This window comes from Pan troglodytes, chromosome 2 (assembly GCF_028858775.2).
Source record: "Pan troglodytes isolate AG18354 chromosome 2, NHGRI_mPanTro3-v2.0_pri, whole genome shotgun sequence".
NCBI classification, from domain to species: domain Eukaryota; kingdom Metazoa; phylum Chordata; class Mammalia; order Primates; family Hominidae; genus Pan; species Pan troglodytes.
The window spans coordinates 72905116-72924667 of record NC_086015.1 but is presented as its reverse complement, the minus strand read 5'-3'; the positions used below and the strand labels follow the sequence as shown (position 1 = coordinate 72924667).

Here is a 19552-nt window from a genome sequence, read left to right as displayed (position 1 = left end):
TTTGTTAACTTTCTTAAAACATTATGAGATGTTTCTGTGATTTTTAAAAAAGTCCATCAGCTATCATTAGTGTTAGTGTATTTTATGGGTGGCCCAAGACAATTCTTCTTTTTCCAATGTGGCCCAGGGAAGCCAAGATTGGACACCCCTGCTCTAGCCCCTGGCAACCACCATTATACTTTCTTTTTTCTTTTTTGAGACAAGGTCTCACTGTCACCCAGGCTGTAGTACTACAGTAGCATGATCATGGCTCACTGCAGCCTCGACCTCCTGGGCTCAAACAATACTCCCACCTCAGCCTCCCAAGTAGCTGGAACTATAGATGAGCACCGCCATGTCTGGCTAAGTTTTTAAATTGTTTTCTGTAGAGATGGGGTCCCACTATGTTACCCAGGCTAGTTTAGAACTCCAGGGCTCAAGCGATCCTCCTGCATTGGCTTCCTGAAGTGCTGGGATTATAGGCATGAGTCACATGATTCCACTTTCTGTCTTTATACATTTGACTAGTCTCAGTACCTCACATAAATGAAATCACACAGTATTTGTCTCTTTGTGAATGGCATATCTCACTTAGCAGGATGTCTCCAAGGTTCATCCATTTTGCATCATGTGTCAGAATAGCCCTCCTTTTAAAGGTTGAATTACATTCCATTGCATGTATGTATATATCACATTTTATTTGTTCATCTATTGATGGACACTTGGGTTGCTTCTTTCCAAAAAGTAATGTTGCTATAATGTGGGTGTACAAATATCTCTTTAACAAACATAATGTTTAAACAAATTAGCAAAAGAATCAATGAAAATAAAGTAATGAATGACATCACCAGCCTTCTGTGTAGCTGAGTGCTATACGACCATATTGGGAGATGCTGGAGTGGAAGGGATGGACAGAAGAGAGGGTACCAAAAGGAGCATTATTTCTTTGATGATTCTATCTGTGGTTGTCCCTGCTTGGAACCTAGCTTGTATTGCTCTGTGCAACAGCTCTTGTATGATTTCTAAAAGTGACCTCCCACTGTGGTTTCATAAATCCTTCTTATGCTAATTTGCCCTGAAGTGCTGATCTTTTCCAGGGTGTAAATTATTGAAGCAGTTGTGGTCAGCAAAGGGAATGATAGTGAAACCCACCTGAGCCTTCCAAAGCAAATATCCAGACACCTTGTCTGAGTTCCAGAAGTCTAAAACAAGTCTGACCAAGCCATCCAAGGCAGGAAGTCATTTAACGGCTAAAACGGCTACCCACTTCCTGGGCAAGGTGAGGGAATCCAGGATGCAACAAGAGAAGCCTCACATCATTTCACTGTTGCAAGTTCTCTGGGCATTTTCCCCTGATCAGGACTGTGGGGAAGCCACGAGAATAGAAAGTTATTCACGAAGACTGGCCGAAGCCATTTTTAGATGTTCACTCTCAGGCAGGAGGATCTATTAGTATCTGTGTAAAGCGGGCCAGAGCTGGTATTGCAAAATTGTTTATAGCATTTGGTCTGGCAAGGGACGTGATGTTCTTTACTATTGGAATAAGGGGAGGGACCCCTTAGTGTTGGGACACTGTCAATGTATGAGATAGAATGTCTGTCAAAGTAGGCTGAGCGCTAAGAAGCTGGACTTACATTTCCTTAGAGGGTGTTGAACAACAGACAGGCTGAAAACAACAACAAAAAATTATATGTATCAGTTATTTCATTTATAAAGTCCCTGCAGTTCCTAGTTTGAAGCAAGGGAAAACAAAGCAAATATCCTGCTAGAAAAGTGTACTAGAAAGCTAGAAGGCTGGGGTAAATAAAAAAAAGTTAGAAAATGGTGCTTTGAAAATTTCAAAGACAAATGTAAAGGAATAGACAGATGCTTTAAAAACATTTAAATTTATTTTTATATATTTAGGAGGCACGAGGGCAGGTTTCTTACATGGACATGTTGCATGGTGGTGAAGTCTGGGCTTGTCGTGTACCCATCACTTGAATAGTGAACACTGTACCCAACGGGGAATTTTTTAGCCCTCACCCCGCTCCCACCCTCCCACATTTTGTAGTCTTCAATGCCTATTATTCTACATAGTATGTCCATGTGTACCCAGACAGAGGCTTTTTGCTTTTTCTCTGTTCTTTCTTCACCTGTTTCACTGTTCAACCACTCGAACACAGAGCTGACAGTAAGCGAGACTGTTTCAAGGCATAAGTCGGCCATTTAAAGGTGGTTTCAACCATGGGCATATTAGCCTTTTTGGAGTGTCAGTTTTCTCATCTGTAACATGCAGATTATAATAAGAGAATTTACCTTGTATTTACCTTTACTTATATTTACATGGATTATAAAGATGATAATCTGTGTGAAGTACTTAGTATAGTGAGCCACACACAAGCCTCCAATTAAGTTAGCTATCATTCTTATTAGTCTCCTCAGAAAAATTACTAAGTGCAAAATTCTGTTGCAAATTTTTAAAACTGAAGCTTCGCTAGAAACAAGAGGATTTTTTAAACAGGCCCAGGAGAGTCAGGACGTTCCTTTCAGGCATAGTCAGTCATCAGCACGTATTGATTAAGCACCAGGACATGCCAGTAGTGTTCTGGATGTTATACAAATGAGGAAAGTAAACACAATGTCCAAGTCACGTGGTGTCACTACCTACAAATACAGAGGCACCTCCAGGGGTGTTTTGTGAATGTGTGGTGTGTGCAAAATACTGTTGGCGTGACCTTCACAGGTTCTTACATAAGAAAATAAATCATTTGACCCCATTTTTAGGAAACAGATGTTGATTGATTTTACACAACCTCAAAGGATGCAAAATGGGTCGCAAAGAGAGAGAGAAAGAATGTTACCGAATGAATGACAGGAATGTTTTCTTATAAGAGGAACTACTGTCTCTGCCTGGAACAATTTTTGCCCAGATATTCGCTTGGATGGCTTTTTGTCAGTTAGGTCTTGACTCAAATGTCACTACCTCATAGGGACCTTCTCTAGGCAGCCAATCTAAATTAAACGCATCCTCATATCCTTCTAACGCTCTAGCCTTCTTTTATTTTCTTTTAGCACTTATTCTGCTCTGAAATTACCTTATTCATATATTTGTTGAATTATTTACTGTCCAACCTTCCCCACAAGAATACACGCAACTCACATGTGCCTTGTTTGTCACCATATCCTAGAGCCTGGCTCACAGCGGGCACTTGATAAATAGCTGAATGAGGAAACAATTGGATAATTAGGGCTTAGTGGCTATTTCTTTTTTTTTTTTTAATATAGCTTGCCTTTTTTGTGGTGATTTGGTTAGTAAATCTCAATTTATCAGATCATTCTGGCTTCTTGCTACTGCACAAGAGACATCAGGTCATTGGAAACTTACAGATGAGTCCCTTAACTGTACTATCTTACTTTAGAAACAAACACACTTTTATGCTTCTATGAATTTGCTAGGGCTGCCACACAAATACCACAAACTAGGTGGCTTAAACAACAGAAATTTCTTGTCTTACAGTTCTGGAGGCTAGAAGTCCAAGGTTAAGGTGTTAGCAGGGTTGGTTCCTTCTGAGGGCTGCAAAGAATTTGTTCCATGCCTCTCTTCTCCCTAGGTGGTTTGCTGGCAATCTTTGGCATTCCTTAGCTTGTGGAAGTATCACTCCATCTCTGCCCTATTTTTACATGGTGTTCTTCCTGTGTGCATGTCTGTCTCCGAATTTCCCCATTTTATAAGGACACAGTCATACTGGATTCGGGCTCATTCTAAATAACTCATTTAATTTAATTCCATAAAGACCATATCTCCAAATAATGTCACATTCTGTGGTACTGGGGGTTATGACTTAAACATATAAATTTAGGGAGACAAAGTTGAACCCCTAACAGTATTGAACATCCAGGATGGAAGAACATGGTATTAGGTTGAGCCAAACACAGTTGCTTACGTTTTGGTTTTCCTCACCAGGACAAGAAACCCCCAGTGCAGGAAAATTGGAGACATGAAAAACAGGGCTTCAGTAAACACGCAGATCTTTGCCAGAACCATGTTTGTCACACAGTATGGAAGCAACAAATATTTGGTGAACAAATGAATGTGGACTTGTTCTTCTAAATGACTTGCTCCCTCACTTCTTCCAAGTCTTGGTTCAGATATTACCTTCTCAGTGGGAACTAGCCTAACTACTATTCTTAAAACCACCATCTCCCCAGTACTCACCTTCTTTTCTGTTACTTTCTTTCTCTCTATAACACTGACCACTTTCTATCAAACTCTGTAATTCACTTATTTGTCATGTTAATTGCCCATCTCTCCCTACTAGAAGATAAGTTCCATGAACTCAGGAACTTTTCACTGTTGCGTTTCCTTCTCTATGTACCAGCACTTGTTACAGCGCCTGACACAGAGTAGGCCCTCAGTTTTGCTGAGTGAATGAATGAATGAATGCTGTTGAGAAAGAGCTCTGGAATCTCCTGGCATGCTATTTCAGGTTTTGCTTGGATCTCCCCTTGGCCGTCACAGAACTTCAATGCTAGTCTTTAAAGGAAATCTCAAAGATCAAGCCCCTATCTCCAAAGCTTGAATTCTCTCTTAAACTGGTGACATCTTGATAACAAATTGCCTTTGAATGTAGAACCCCCATTTTAATAATAAGAGAGTAAGAGATTGAAACTGTTTAACAAGTAAAATGTGCTATGGTATGTGTGGTACGGGGAACAGAAGCAGAAGGCCTGCCATAGGTTAGTTCAAGGGGTAGAGTCAGAGAAGGGTGAACATACTTTGGAGTGCAGCAGGGCCAGGATGGCACATAACTGTATGTCAATGCAGAGTAAAAGGACCAGAAGATGATAAGACAAGCCAATGACAGTAAGCAGCATAGTGGTACAGAGCAACGTTTTCTAACTTTATGCATGCACCAGCCACTTGGGCATCTTGTTAAAATGAAGATTCTAGATCTGGGGTGGGGCCTGAAAGTCTGCAGTTCTAAAGTGTTCTCAAGGGACTGCTCTACGACGCCATGCTTTGCATACTAAAGAGCATGGATTTACTAGTTACCTGTGTAATCTTCAGTAAACGATTTAACTTCTCTGTGCTTCAGTTATCTCATCTATAAAATAGAGATCAGATGAAGTAATCCCAGTAAAATGAATACCGTTAAGTGACACTGATTATCAGTTACTTCACTTGCGGAAGAGTGGAGGGCATGACTAGGGATGGAGTGGGAGGAGGGAGTTCAAAGAAGTCTTAGCCGTAATTTTTTTTTTTTTTTTTTTTTTTTTTTTTTTGAGACGAAGTCTCGCTCTGTCGCCCAGGCTGGAGTGCAGTGGTGCTATCTCGGCTCACTGCAAGCTCCGCCTCCCCGGTTCACGCCATTCTCCTGCCTCAGCCTCCCGAGTAGCTGGGACTACAAGCACCCGCCACCACGCCTGGCTAATTTTTGTATTTTTAGTAGAGACGGGGTTTCACCGTGTTAGCCAGGATGGTCTCGATCTCCCGACCTCATGATCCACCCGCCTCAGCCTCCCAAAGTGCTGGGATTACAGGCGTGAGCCACCGTGCCCGGCCCCAGCTGTATTTTATACATTAAAAAAGAAAAGTATTTAGGTATTGATACGTGGGCCGAGTTTTCTCCTCTCTCATACAAGCACATTACACGCGAAGCCAGATTAGTTCATGAATGTGCTACTGCACAGGGTGGCTAAGAAATCCTGCTTGCAGACCGCTTTGGGTCCTGCGTGGAGAATGGTTTCGACTGAGAGCCGAACCCTAAATCCCTCTTCCTTTTGTGGAGCTCAACGCGACTCTCAGGTATTTAGGAAGAATACCTTTTGCTCAGCACCTGCGGAGTGGTGGCCACAGCGAGGCGCTCGGGAGAGGCGCCTGGAGGCCGGCAGTGGGGGCGCGCCGCCTGAGCAGGGGTGCGGGGCGGGGAGAAGGCCGGCCCACGTGGACCGCGGGGCCAGGCAGGGACAGGAGCAGCCGGGCGGCCCGGCCAATCAGCGCGTTCCGCGGCGGGCCCGGCCCCTCCTGGTCAGCGCGCTAGCTGGGCTCGGCCCCGCACTGCTAGCTGCGCGCCGCCCTGGACGGGGCGCACCGACTGCGCGCGCGGGGCTGCGTGCAAACATCGGGAGTCCTGCCTCAGCTGCCGCTTCTCCAGCAGCAGCTTCAGTCTTCTCCCGCAGGAGCTTCGGGCTTCTCCTGGTAGAGACGTGGGAACTTTTCTTCTCCTGGCGAGGCTGCAGAGGTGATGGGCCGCTCCCGGGGCTCCCGCGGGGAGGCGGCACGGTGAGGGTCCTCGGGCTCCGGTGCGGCGATCAGTGCCTAGTTCCGGACGCGCCGGTCCGACTTGGATGCCGGCTCTAGTCGAGTAAGAAGGGTTGGAAGGGATAAGGAGGGGCGAGAGGATGGGGTGGGGGTGGATTTGGACCCTGTATTTAGGTGCTGTCTCGTGGGCAGCCGCTGCCTCTCGGCTGGTTCCGAGTTAACTCAGCTCGGTGCAGCTCCCCTCATCCCGGCTCTCTGGGGCGCTGGGGAGAGTGCCTGTGCTGAGGTCGGCGTGCAACCCGAAGTTGGAAGGGGCACTCCGAAGTAAGGATGTGTGGCTGGAGAGAGGCAGCGGCCGCTTCCAGTTTCGGGGTTCATGTCTGACAGAATCCCCGGGGGTGCTCTGCTGATGCGGAGGAGGCCACTCGATGAATTGGTATAGGGGGTGGTGAACTCACCGTGAGCTCTTTAATGGACAAGTCGACCTTAGCTCTTCATCCCTTTAATCTGAGCTAGGATCTTTCTAGGAGCAAGCAGGTGGGAGCCGGTCAGCGTCCCCCCGCCCCCGCCCCCACCCCCACCCTGAAGCTCTGGTTGCTAGGATCTTGCTTGAGGGGCGCAACGAGCGCTCGGGAGGCGTCTTCCAGCTGGGAGCGCAAAGCTTCCCGCCCAAGTGGAGAACTGGAGCGGGTCTGGAAGTTGCGTCTCTTTCCTCGGGAGGCATCTCAGATTTGCCCACCAAGGTGGCATCTCTACATTTCTTTCGCTCGTTTTCCCTCTTTGCCCTGTTAATCCGCTCCTAGAAGAGAGGGCATCCTTGACCCTACGCAAGGAGCTCGGGGGAGGATTGGAACTGGAAAGCTTGATCTCCTGCACCTGGTGAGGCTGCCCAAGCCAGACACAGTGCCGCTGGTGCGTTTTCTTCTCGAATCAGCATCATTTAACGTTTAGGGGCTCCACGGAGCCTTAGTAAAGCTGTGAATCAGCTCCTAAGCAGTATGTACATGCACGGGTTCACGGACTCGCCGAGACCTAGCCTGGTGCCCATCCCCCGTCACCGAGATTCAGGGACCCCCCTTTGGTTTAACGTCTTTATCCCTGAACTCTTTTCCCTTTTAACTTTTCAATGGTCTTCCCTCTGAGACAAGCAAGGTTGATGTGATGTGACAGGCGATCCCCGTGTGTGGGGATGGGCGCCTTCGAAGCTTTGGTCTGTTTCTGTCTCTAATATCCTTGGCATAAAGCTTGTCCACCATAACTCGTAGCTGCCACCTGCAGACTCGGTCACGCAAACTTGTGCACATTGATGGCCTAGCTTCCTAATCACACGCATCTTCGTTTGGCCCCCTCTAGAACACTCGCTGAGGAGGGAAGAGGTGGGGGCAGTTTGTGTCAGAGCCCAGTTCAGGAAGGCCTTGGATTTTTTTAAAGGCTAAAATAATTTAGGAACAGCCATTTTGCAATATAATTAGTGTTTCCACTCAGTCACTGAGAACAAATGTATGACTTGAAGAATTCTTCAGTAGCTCGCGTGGGTTTTATAGTGAGAAGAATTTCTGCTAAGTTTATAGTCATATCAGTGTGAAAGCCCAACACTTCCTCTAGATGGGAAATACAGGCCTTAATAAGGTAGTGTGAGAGCAGTTTTCAGAATCATTATGACTAATGATGACTTGTGTCCTCCCAAAATGACCGAGTGAGTTGGCATGGCTCATTTGTGGAAGAAGCTTTCTTCATATGCACGGACATTTCTTAATCAATATTCTCATAGCAGAAAGCCGTATTTCAAGGTTCCCTTCCTAAGTTCTTCTGTCTCATTGTTCTGCTTTGCGTGACTTCGCTTTCATCCCTCAGTACCATCTTAACTGCCCTTTGACACTTTAAAATTTATTATAAGGCTTCAAGTCACAATTTGACTTGGCCACTTTTCCCTGCTAAAGATAAGTAAGTTGTCCTGTCCAGAAAAGCAGTGGCTGCCAATTTCTCTATCTTTGAATGACTTTAATTGTATTACTTGTTCCCTTAGCACATACAAAAACCCTTACAAATATCTCTGCTTGATTATTGGATATTTTTCATTGAAGGCAACCATTTTTATATTTCTAGTACTAGAATGTTCTAGGTCACTTGAATTTCAATATTCATTTTCTGATCTTTTTAGACATGTGTATTGTTTGATGACCTAGTTCCATTTAGTAATTAAAAAAGAAAAAGAAGAAACTCCTTTGCTCCCCGCTACCACCTCCTTTTCAGTGGTACATAGCCTTTTCCTAATAGCTGCTTTTTTCTGCACCACTCATTTATTGTTACACTTAATATAATACTTTGCTATGTAAATGGCATGTTGATGCATGTGATATTAAAACTGCATTCACTGGGGATTAACCATTGGATATGACATCATCAGCAGCCAATCCTTGATCTGATTTGAACATGCATTGACAAAAGTCACATTATCATATCGAGCAAGTGATTCTATATTGCCTGTGATGAATAAGGGAAAGAAGGAAGTCTTTTTGGCACTTTCTAACTCTCCATTAGCTGCCCAGTTTGAGAGTTTGGGGTATTTCTATACTAAGAGGCTTAGCTTAATAATAAAATTCTCAGATGGCAGTTTTATAGATCTCTTTAGAATTTGCGTAAGTAGATTTTCCCCCTTATGCTTTCTTCCTCTTTGGGAGTTTTTCACCCTGTGTTCTGGCTCTGTTTCTTTACAAATATGTAAAGACATCATAGTAAATGGACTAATCTTTTGCTTTTATTTTTTGTCCTAGAGATAGCCATGTAGGTGATGGGCTAATTTGAGTACATGAGTTCATTTCTTCAGGTGTTGGCTATTAAATCACTCAGGATTAGCAAGATAACTTAAAGTCCTGAAGCCAATCAATCATAAATGATTGGGAGGCGATACAGTGTATTTATCCTAATTTGTCAAGATTCAGGATTGAGGGTGGGGGATTGAGGCAATAGGAAACAAGATTCAGGATTCAGGCAATAGGAAACAAAGATATCCACAAAGGTATTGGTGAAGTGATCTTGGCCACATTAATCACTTCATAATTATTTGTTTTGAAAATGTTATTTCTAAAAGCCATGTCAGAACCTAGACAGCCCTGACTTCGAGACTTAAGTATGGTATGGCAGCCCTGACTTAGAGACTTAAGCTGTAGTATGGCACTGCACTTTGTAATGCCTCACTCAATTTGTGATCTCCTGTAACCCACCTCTCATAAGATAAAATTGACCTTGACTTCCCATCTATTTGATATCTGCTGAAAAATAAGAGAAATTCTTCCTGTTGTACAGTTGCTATTCAATTCATTTCCCTTCAGTCAGTCAAAAGGGCTCTTTTTTTTTTAAATAAACTTAATTGTAAAATCTGGTTTAAGGAAACGCTCAGAGAATTTTAAATCTAGAAAGTACCTCAGATTTCACCTTTCTAGAAGATAAGGGGTAGGAGGTGTTGTCGTACCTTGGATCTAGTATGTTATTTAAAAAACCTGGGATTAGAATCCCAGAGTCCTAATTCCTAGCCCAGTGCACTTTTCAATGAAGACTGGGAGAGAATGACTCCTGTGATGTGGTGGGACCCCTTCCCTTGGCTGTCTCTGCGGAGGAGGGCCACATTGGCTTCTTGCGCCATCAGTTTGCTGGACTACCATGCTAGTTGAGCCCACCTCAAGGATTGGACAGCTGTATACACCAGCTAGCTTGGGTTACTTCCTAGTAGCTGAGACAGTATCCACAGTTATAAACGAAAGGTTTAAAGGGGAGCTGGCGATGGAAGAGGATTGGGCAGGGTGACTCAATTTGAACCTAACTGAACACATGGAAAGACATGGATGTTAAAATGATGGTCAGGCAGTTTAAGATAATGATTTATGGTTTATTTGTGAAAGAACTCAGAATATCAATCTATTAAGTGATAGGCTGCCCTTTCATACTTAGTGCCTTTTAGTTGCTATAAAAGCCAGTACTAGCCAATAATTTGGTACAACATTATTTTCTGGCATGGTTGTGAATAATGATAATGGGACCTCACATTTGTTGAACACTCAGTATGTGCCAGCTGTAGAGTGTTGATGTTATGGAAACATTCTGGTTACTAGATGGCTTTCTTTATATGGATGAACTACTGATTTTCAGAGTTATGAATCTAAGGCAACAGTGAATCTTTTTTAGTCATTCTTTTTAATTCAAAAGCTGTCAGGATCTTAGAGTAGCAAATCATTAACACAAGCGTGAATAATTTTAATTCAGAAGTATGGTAGCATCAAATATTAGGGAGTTCTTGTTAATAAAATGACAAGACACCAATTAGAAAGATAATAAAGACATGGGTAATTTGTTTCCTTTTATGAGATTGTGGTATTGTTAGTCCAGAAGAGTAAAATATCCTTTTTGAAAGAATAGGAAGATATCATTGTATTTCTTTTTTCTTTTTCTTTTTTCTTTTTTTTTTTGAGATGGTGTCTCTGTTACCCAGGCTGGAGTGCAGTGGTGTGATCACAGCTCTCTGCAAACTTGACCTCCTGGGCTAAAGCAATCCTTCTGCCTCAGCCTCCTGAGTAGCTAGAACTACAGGTGTGCACCATCACGCCCAGCTAATTTGTTATTTTTTCTAGAGACAGAGTCTCAGCATGTTCCCCAGGCTGGTGTCGAACTCCTGGGCTAAAGCAACCCTCTTGTCTCAGCCTCTCAAAGTGGTGACACTACAGGCATGAGCTACTGTGCCTGGCTATACTTGTATTTCTTATGAAGCAAAGAGAAAACACTAAGCTTTTTTAAAAAAGATAAAAATATGGCAGTACACACAAACGACTCTGTTGGCTTTGCTAGTGCTATAAGTTCATTTTAAACTGGAAAGCAATAGAACATTCTACAGTATTTCAGTTACGTTAACAAAAGGCGGAGCTGTCAAAAGCTAGAGTTATTATTTATTCATTTTTTTAATGACCCCTGTGTCTGTTTGGATTCTTTTAGTTTTACATCTGTGCCATGTGTTCTAAAGTTTTCTCTGAAAATTAGTAGTTTTATTTCTTGATTTTCTTCATTTCCATTTCATCTTTTTCTCTAGTGTGATGAAAATATTGATAAGTCTGCGGTACACTGTAGTTACTAACCTGGGAATCACTGGGGCTAAAACCACAGACTTTAAATACAGCTTCTAAAAATTAACAAAGGTTTTCAGCAAGGAAGAAACTTACAGACCACGAAGTGGAGGGGGAACTTAAAATTGCTCCAATGGGGGGCAATTTTGCTCCCCAGAGGAGTTTTGGCAATGTCTGGAGACATTTTTTTGATTGTTAAAATTTGGGGCAGGATGGTATGGGAGAGCAGTCTCTCATGGGTAGAGGGCAGGAATACTGGCTAAATAAACATCCTGTTGTGCACAGGGCAGCTCCCACAGCAAAGAATTACTATTTTTTATTTATTTATTTTTTTGAGACGGATTCTTGCTCTGTCACCCAGGCTGGAGTGCAATGGTGGAATCTTGGCTCACTGCAACCTCCACCTTACAGGTTCAAGCGATTCTCTCACCTCAGACTCCTTAGTAGCTGGGATTACAGGCACCTGCCACCATGCCTGGCTAATCTTTGTATTTTTATAGAGACGGGTTTCATCACGTTGGCCAGGCTAGTTTCAAACTTCTGACCTCAGGTGATCTGCCCGCTTCAGCCTCCCAAAGTGCTGGGATTACAGGCCTGAGCCACCACGCCTGGCCGCAAAGAATTATTTGATTCAAAATGTCAGGAATGCTGCAGTTGAGAAACTCTGCTCTAATGGCAACTTTTAAGGTCCAGAGTAGTGAAAAGTGTCTTATCCAATGTCCGCAGCTCTTTATTTCTGTCGGGGAACCCAAGTATCTTGATGCATAGGCCACAGTTCTTTTCATCACCCTAGGCTTCTGTTTTGAAAATTTCTTTTCTTAATTTAGAAAAATAGTACATACCTGGGGTAGAAAAATTCAAACATTGCAGAAAAATATAAAAGGAAAGTTAAAAAAAAGAAACCCACCCAATTTTGCCACCCAGAGACAATTCCTTTTTAAACTTTGGTAAACCTATTTCCAATTCCCTCCTGCTGCTTTTATTCACATATATTTAGACCTGATTTTTTTTTTTTTTTGGAGACAGAGTCTCTGTTGCCCAGGCTGGAGTGCAGTGGCATGATCTCAGCTCACTGCAACCTCCCCCTCTTGGGTTCAAGCAATTCTGCCTCAGCCTCCTGAGTAGCTGGGAGTACAGGCGTGCGCCACCATGCCTGCCTAATTTTTGTATTTTTAGTAGAGACGGGGTTTCACCATGTTGACCAGGCTGGTCTGGAACTCCTGACCTCAAGTAATCTGGCTGCCTCCGCCTCCTGAAGTACTGGGATTACAGGCATGAGCCACTGTGCCCGGCTTAGACCTGACAATTTTGAATAACGGGGTTCATACATCATATGATCTGTGTCCTGCTTTGTTTACTCAGCAAAGGCCCATTAGAGGGCTTTTGATGAACCTGTGGCTAGGGAAGGAGGCCGACATTCCTTGCCTGTAGAGACCTCCTACGTTGTGGTGATCATTTTACATGAGACCCAGATGTGCTCTGGAGTGATTCCAGGAAAGATAACAAATCAGTGAAGAGAGCTATATGTCATTCTTTTTCATGGCTATATGTTATTCTACCTAAAAATTTATCTTAATATTAGTCATAAAACATCCAAAAGTTAAAAGGGATTTTGAGTTTCTTTGTAATGCATCCTGTTTACCAGACATCAAGTTTCATATGTCAGTAATGGAGTAAGTCCTTCAATTCTACCTTTTAAAGTGGTGTCTAGTTTAAGATTTTAAGTAGTCTGAAAGCCATAAATATTTTGTACAGTGCGATGTTTAATTAAGGCCATCCAAAGAAAAAATTACTGGGGTGAATTCTTCTCTGTATGTATAGTTGGGGGCAACAAATCACTGCAATAGTAATCTTTGTTACTATTTAAATCACTTGGCAGCTCTTCCAGTAGGAGCCAGATTGTAATGTAAACATCTGTTACCTTTTCTCTGCCTTCAGAACTGATTATGCAACTCGGCTTCACATCAGAGTCGCAGCTTTCTTCATCTATATTTTTGGATTAATTCCTTCTCAACACACACTCACACACAGAGATATCCATGGACACAAATCAAAAGAGCCATAAAATTGGTTACCATGGGCTCAGTCATCCCAGGATAAAAACCTCACATCTTCTTTGCGCTCTGTGCTGCTCTTTGCAGACTCTAGGTCTGCTTAGAAGCACGGAACTCCATTAAGCAAGCCAGAGGATGGCTGTGAGTCTGCCCCTTGGTACCAATCTCATTCTCCTTGTATGTGGAATTTCCCCCACCTCAAAGCTTAGGTGCTGATATGCAGCTGAGGAGATTTAGAAAACTCATTGGTTAACATTTAAACATCCCCATTAAGGTCAAGGAGTACCTACCAGTGGGGGTTAGAGAGGCATTGTGGGGAGTGGGTAAGGAGATGTTTAAATGGAATTAAATCTTACTTAGCAAGTGTCTCTTTCATCAGAGCTTTCTCTGGATGCTGGCCATTTTTGCGTTGGAGAATGTTTGTTAATATTTGCCTTGTTGAGCTTTAAAAAAATTATAATAGTAACAATAGTTATCATTTGTTGAGTAAGGATGTTGCTGGGTGTTATACTAAGCATTTTTGTTTCAGTTTGGGTAAAAAAGATAAAATTTATCATTTTAACCGTTTTCAAGTGTACATTTCAGTGGCGTTTTAAGTACATTCACATTGTTAAGCTACCATTGCCCATTCCATCCACAGAACCCTTTTCATGGTGCAAAACTGAACTCTGTACCCATGAAACATGAATTTCCCCTTTCCCCCTTCTAGTTCCTGACAACCACCTTTCTACTTCCTGTCTGAGTTTCACTCCTCTAGGTACCTTATATAAATGGAGACATACATTATTCGTTCTTTTGTGTCTGTCTTATCTCACTTAGCATAATGTCTTCAAGGTTCATCCATGTTGTAGCATGTGTCAGAATTTCCTTTTTAAGGCTGAATAGCATTAAAAGCTATTGCATGTATAGCCCACACTTTATTTTTTATTTGTCCTTCAATGGACATTTGTTTTTTTCCACCTTTTGGCTATTGCACGTCATGCTGCTATGAACATAGGTATACAAACATCTGTTCAAGATGCTTTTAGTTCTGCCTTTAGTGCTTTTGAGTCTCTACCCAGAAGTGGAGTTGCTGGATTGGATGATAATTCTGTGTTTAATTTTTTGAGGAACCACCATGCTGTTTTTCTATGGTAGCTGTGCCATTTTATTGTACTAAGAATATTTTTGTGCTCTCTGATTTAATTCTCCTGAAGTCCTACAAGGTAGACACAATCAATCATCTCCCTTCTTTGCATTAGAAAAATGAAGCACTCAGGGTGGAAGCCACACTGGTAGTTTGTGGCAAAGACGCAGTATGAACCCAAGCATTGTGGTCCAGAGACACAACTCTTAGTAGATTATTCATTCTTTGAACTCAAGAAAGGTCGGAGAAACTCCTCATGCATATGGCCCAGGCGTGGTTGGGAAGAAGAGGTAAATAACAAGTGTGTTTACCCTAAGGAGAAGCTCTAACAGTCCTCCTCCTGCCACACAAAGGAATTTCACCGAGATCTGGAGTTCCTATAGGTCAGATGTTCATTGTGAAATTGGTATTTTATCAAAATAGTAACAGGCAATAAATACACACTGTGGCTATTGAGGCTGTTAATATTAGTGCTGCCTCAAATCCTTTGTCAATTAATAATCATGCAGCCCATGGTTTTTTAAATGCCATGACAATTTTTGCTTCTCGTTGGAGTTGTGGGGGAGAGGTGGGTTGAGACAATATGAGGAAATAATCAAGATTAAGATAAGCCTTAGGTAGGATCTGACTGATGATTGCATTTTTGTTTTACAGAGACAGTAGGCAGAGGACGTGGGCATCCTTCCCACCCAAAACACAGCTTGATGGAGTTATTACAAAGGAAGGCACGTTTAGTCACTTTATAGAATTAACAATTGATCAGTTTTGTGGTGCCTCAGTCCTTTCTAAGCACCCCATGTTTATTCATTATTGTGATTACACAGTGGAAGCAGCTCTGCTTGATGTGATGAGCAATAGCAAGATGTGAAGACATTTAAATATACTTGAAATTAACGTTTGCACAAATAGGTGTCTGACAGGGTGTTCTAATTTGATTCTAAAGACCCAGAAATAAGCCTGTATGGGGAAGGGGAGTGGGAGAGCTGGGCCTCATGGAATCCTGAGTCAGATGTGTGTAGTTTATTTGCCAGGTTTCTTTGCTATTTTAAAGGAAAATGGCAATGGTTAGAACCATGTTCCTCATGGGTGAGTTGGGGGAGCAGACAGTGCCAGTAAGCTCTGCCATTGATACTGGCCTAGCATGTTAGTTAATCCTTTTACAATGGAGCACCAAGCTCTGGTGTTCTCGGTAGTAGGGGAAAAGTCATGAGCCAGCTTGTCCTGATGTACACATGTACAAAATATACTAATCATCCTATGAAGTATTAATCAGGAAAGGAAAAAATTCCTCAAGACTGAAAGTTAAGGTCATCCTGAGAAAAAGGACTGGCAGGATTCCTAGAAAACTGTTTCTTTAAGACATTTTGATTCCAAGTTTACTCTTTTCACATTTACAAAAGACTCAGGATCCCAAATGTAAACTCAGATTCTGGTTTGATGTGCAAATATTTCTGAACCACAGCGTAAATAGACATGAACTTACAAGCAATTGACTATATCCATATGTAAGTTTCATGATCCTCATTTACTTAGAAGTAAGGAAGGAAGGGAGATGAATATAGGGTTTATGCTGATTGCAATTGTTTTTTGGTCCCCTGCAAATTCTGAATTTTGTTGGATTTTAAAAATTGATTTTACATGATCGATCTTGTTTGGTATACCGGTCCCCAAATTCCAGTATTCTTGACATTCCTAATATTATCCTTTAGACCAATGCTGGAGCACCTGGAAGGCTTGTTAAAACAGATTCCCTGGCGTCACCTCAAGAGTTTGTGATTCAATAAGTCTGGGATGAGGCCTGTGAATTTCTGTTTCCAGCAGGCTCCCATGAGGTGCTGATGCTTCCAAGCTTTGGACCACACTTTGTATAACACTTTCTTCCACAATACATTTTTCAGAGTTTAAAAATTTTAATACAGAGATTTTTATAAAAATAAGGTTGTTTTGATTAGGTTGAGAGTTTCTCATTTTGTCATATGTTGGTCAGCTTGTCTAAATAGTATGATTCAGAAGGTTGATTTAAATTACTGAACCAAAAGTACAAATTAAATGTTTGTTGGATCAGTGTTGTGCCTGAGAAACTGATTTTGATAATGTCTTGACGTTTCTTTTAGAGCATAAGATGTGTTTTCTGTAGTTGAGGCCTTTTAAAATAAGAATTGCATAGTTGTTTAAATGGATGTTGAGGCAGGTTTGCTGTACGTAGCATGTAACCAGCCTATTGCCAACTTCCGTCATCTGACTGATGTCTACATTGGACTAGGAAAAAACAAGGCTTCGATTTCCATATACTTTTGAGTCTGATTTAAATTGTAATCCTATCGGCAGGTGACATACAGGAATTCCGTTTTTGTTCCTGTATAGTTAAGACTCAGCAGATGTTAAAAGCTGTTGTGGATTTAAGATTTCATCCGTTCTGGGAATAATAGAAGATTTAGTCAGGACCAGAAGATGGAGTTGTAGACAGAGTTATAGGACTTGAGGGGGTATGGAAAGTTTTGCACAGATGCCTGGCTTATTGCTTTCTCCTGCCACTTGGAGGAATAAATTATCTTCTGCGTTTGCTTAAATGAAAAGCCTTCAGTGGATTTCACTTTGTCTTGCACTGTCTAAAAAAATTAAAAGTTTGCAAACTGAAGTCTCTTTTGAATAAGAAAACACATGTAAAGAGCTTGCTTTTTTCCTTCACTTGTTTAAAAAATTGGAAGTTTGTGAAATATTTTGGAGATAATCTGAGTTATAGAAATGTGTGGGTGTCGGCAGGAAGGTTAGAATTGGCAACCAACAAGCAGAGCGGATGGACTGGGTCAGAGTCATTTAACCTCCTTCTTCTCCAGAGCTGTGTTTTAATTACATAGCTGGTTTGTGGAACTGTGATCCCCTCTTGCGGGCAGCAGGGTGTTGCGTGTGACTAGGTTTGTACTAATACTTCCTTAGGACCCATCAGTCACTGTTGTCCCCTCGGCAGGTTTTCATGTTGGTCATCTCTGCCCAACTGTCAAGATGCTACAGTTCTCCTCCCTGGCTGCCGACCCTTTCGGCCTTTGTCCCCCCAGCACTCAACCCCAGACAGTTAGAAGATGAGGTTTCCAAGTTGAGTGGCAGACAAAGGCCCTGCTGGAGATGGCTTCTATGGAAGACTAAACAGCAGAAGCATCCAAACAACAAAATTGTCCTAATTTTTTTTAAGAACAATATCTACTTTTAGAAAACCATGGTCTTTGATTTACTGTAGAACATGGCATGTGTGGGTGGTACTGTCTGCTGGCTGGGAATGGCTGCTTAGTGTTATTACAGCCACTTAGGCTGCATTGTAGGGGATAGTGGTGCCACTGGTCATAATACAGGGTCACAGTGACTTTGTAGAACCCCTGCAGGGAATACACAAGTTGTAAAAAAAAAAAAATTTAGAGAAAAAGTAAAAATCACTTCTAACTCTCTCTACAACCCATTTCTATCTCTCCCTTCTCAGATACTATGAAGAGTTTGGGCTTCTGCACATATTTAAAATATTTAGTATACATTATGTTTCAAAGAAATCCAAACATGAGCAGGAAGAATGGACTGATGAAGACCTGGTAGAGTCTGTCTTATCATTTGAAGTTGATTTGTATCAATGCCAACTAATCAACAGAAATAGGAAGCATATTTGGCATTTAACTTTATTTAAAAAGTATAATGTGAAAATATCAAAATATATTAAACTTTGCTATTTATGTTAGTTATGTATGGTTACTAAATATACAGTCTTGTGTGTGAATTTTTTCACTTAAGTAGTGTCATTTTATACATCTGATTCTATAGTTTGTATTTTTTTGCTTACTGGTGTCTTGGAGATTATCCACGTTTATACATACACAGGTCTCACTCATTCCTTTAACTACCATATAGTGTTCCACTATGAATGTACTGTATTTTATTTAGCTGTTTCCCTACAGATGGGCATTCAGATTTTTCCCAGTTTTTTCTACTACAGAGAGTATGATGATACCATTCTTGAACAAAGTCATATATGGTGTTAACTGAGATGTGGTGTTTACTGTTTAAAGCCTTCTCATAATTACAGTCTCTTGGTACCCATGTGTTTGAATTTTTCTAGGGTAGAAGTGTAATTGCCTGGTCAGAGGGTGTGTTTTAGAGCATTAAAAACACCAATGCACCAGTGGCTTGGGAATGTGTCTGGAAAACGTGGGGACTGCAGAAAGTCTCTTATCATTATGTTCTCTTGGAATTAAGATATGTTAACTCCAGAACAGGTCAAGTCCTAGACATTATCAATAAAATCTGTAAGTAGAATCTTACAAATTCCTGTATGTTTCAATAGACCTTCCCTGTGATGGTGGAAATGTTCCAAACTTCTTGCTGTTCACCGTGAGAGCCACTAAGCAACATGTCACTTTTGAGTACTTGAAATGTGGTTAATGTGACTCAAGAAGCAAATTTTGAATTTTCTTTAATTTTAATTAATTTAGCTTTAAACTTAAATAGCCATGTATGTGTAGTGGCTGCCCGATCGGACAGCGCTGGTGCAAGGTATGCATCATCATAAAAGGTAAGGCCATTGTAATTTACTACAGTCCCAAAAAGTTTTAGAGAGTGACTCATGGAGAAATGGAAGTGTAGTCTATTTTGTTCAATCAGGGGCTCCAGACTCTTGAGCTGAAAATAAGGTGATAAGTAAGTGAATGAAAACAAGACGATGTCATTAAGATTTATCAGGCATTTTCCTCCTTGTTTAGAGACTCCTGTGTGCTCTGTCCTGACGGGGGCTGCCTGCTGGAGCTGCACAGTCCTACTGGGGCAGTTCTTTGTAAAGTGAATTGATGGCTATGTAAATACAGCCATTAACCTTAAGCACCTCAGACAGCTCCTTGGGCGCTGCTGTTTTCTTGCCCTTGAAAATGCTGGTTGATGGATGCCAAGATGTTTTTTAAAAATTGTTTTTCCTAACTGGTTGAAGCAGTGGACTTGGGAAGCTGCAGGGAAGCTGACAGAATTGAAGGCCTACTAAGTGTGAATCCTATGGCAGTGGTTTGGA

The 19552-nt window shown here is 41.8% G+C and overlaps 1 protein-coding gene across 1 annotated transcript in view; it reads left to right on the top strand.

Moving 5' to 3' along the window:
* The first annotated feature begins 6016 nt into the window (after positions 1–6016).
* TAFA4 (TAFA chemokine like family member 4) overlaps positions 6017–19552 on the top strand; it is a 200683-nt gene continuing 187147 nt past the window's right edge. The window contains exon 1 of the mRNA XM_016941474.4: positions 6017–6326. The gene's annotated coding sequence lies outside the window, so the exon portion shown is untranslated. The remainder of the gene's footprint in view (positions 6327–19552) is intronic.